Below are 1,905 nucleotides of genomic sequence, written 5' to 3'. Positions count from 1 at the left end.
TCAACTGTTGAGTCTTTTATGTCATGTTTAGTATATATGTATGCATTAGGCCAATGAATCTCGACCTGCAGATAAAATCTCTAGCGAATTTACGGCTGAAATCTCTGATGTTTATACCGATAGACTCTCCTGCGATCGTTCATTGGAGAGTCTACTGGTACGAACGTCAGAGATTTTTGCCATAAATTCGCCGAAGATTTTATAGGCAGGTCGGGATTCGTTGACTCAATGCAAGAAAAGTAGTAACAAACTAAGTAGCAACACAAAATTATCACTATAACTCCCAAAACCGAGAACAAACCAAGAGAGATTTTCTTCCATTTCGGACCGTAGAGAAGTTTATAATTTTTTCTTGTTCTCTTTGACTTCTTTTGTTTGTATCCAATTCTCTCTGACATAAGCTTCGAGACCCCAACTCTTTATCCTCTTTTCACTTTTATTTAATTTTTTGTTCTGTCATAATTATGAGAAATAAATGAACATGTAATTTTTTTAAATAAATAAATTTATTATTTTTGAAATCTTGGAATTAATGGCGTACCAGCTGTGACACAATCAAAATATGGAGCTAAAGAAAATTATTTTTACATCTGAAATATTGTAAATATAAAAAAACCAAATATACCATAAGTAAAAACTTCAAAATTTATAAGTTTGATTATGGATATCAAATATAAAAAAGAAACAACTAATCACACACAAAAAATAAACTAATTTGATATAGAGTATTATGAAAAAGAAAACATAGTTGTTTTTCTTCGCTTCTTGTTAAAATATTATTGTTGGAGTAAATAAAGAGAAAGAGAGAGAGAGAGAGAGAGAGAGAGAGAGAGAGAGAGGTGATAGATACAAATGCATGGTGTGTGTAGTGTTGAAAATACAACAGTTATGGTTATAGCAAAGAGGACAACATTATTTCGAAAGAATTTTTATCATTCTTGAAAGAAAATAAATTATTGATTACTTATAAAAAATGTATTTGCTTCCAATTTATTTTTATGAGATTCTTCAAAGGCAATAAATTATTGATTACTTCTCATAATTCTTCTAATTTATTTGTATAATGTTATTGCATTGTACAAATATGGACGTACACTATAACCATACAAACCAATAGTATACCAAATCACATTGTATGATGCATATAATTTATTCGATTAGCTTTTTATTGGCTACTTTAGATTATAAGTTATAAATTAGTTATCGTATCCTTAACTATTCAATTATCAATACATAAATGAATATAACATCTGGTACTAATGATTTAATACCAAACTAAAAAAAACTTTGTTTTATTATTGTTATAGCTTATGTAGCGAAATGTCTATGGTTTCTTTTTTAACTTTTCAATTTGAACCGAAGACGTATGCATCCTTGTAAACTATGTACAATAGTTTCGAGATTCAACACCTTCCATTTCATCTTTTAACAATCCACATCATCTTTTTTTTTTCTTCCCACATCATTTTTTTTCTTCCACATCATTCAACACACATACAACTTTTACACTACAAGAGTTTTGTTTAATAAAATTCAACACCTTATTTTACTAATTAATAATTTTTTATATATCCAAATTAAATAAACTTAGTTTCTATTTATATATAAAATGATAATTTCTTTTTGTATAAGAAATAAAAATAAATTATTTAATTTATAATGTGATTATATTTTTTAAATAACTAAGAGGATATGAAAATATCAAAAATCTTTAAAAATTGACATTTGTCATCCGTGGTCTCCACTTTCTTCTTATTCAACATGTTGAATCTTTTAAACACCAAATATTCAACTATTAAATCTTTTATGTCATGTTTCGTACATCTGTATGCAATTCCAAAATTTTTGTGAGATACTTATTGTAATTGATTATCAATGCATGAATGAATATAAAATCTGCTACCA

Source organism: Brassica oleracea, chromosome C3 (genome assembly GCF_000695525.1).
Source record: "Brassica oleracea var. oleracea cultivar TO1000 chromosome C3, BOL, whole genome shotgun sequence".
In the NCBI taxonomy this organism is placed as follows: domain Eukaryota; kingdom Viridiplantae; phylum Streptophyta; class Magnoliopsida; order Brassicales; family Brassicaceae; genus Brassica; species Brassica oleracea.
This window is presented reverse-complemented; position numbering follows the sequence as displayed.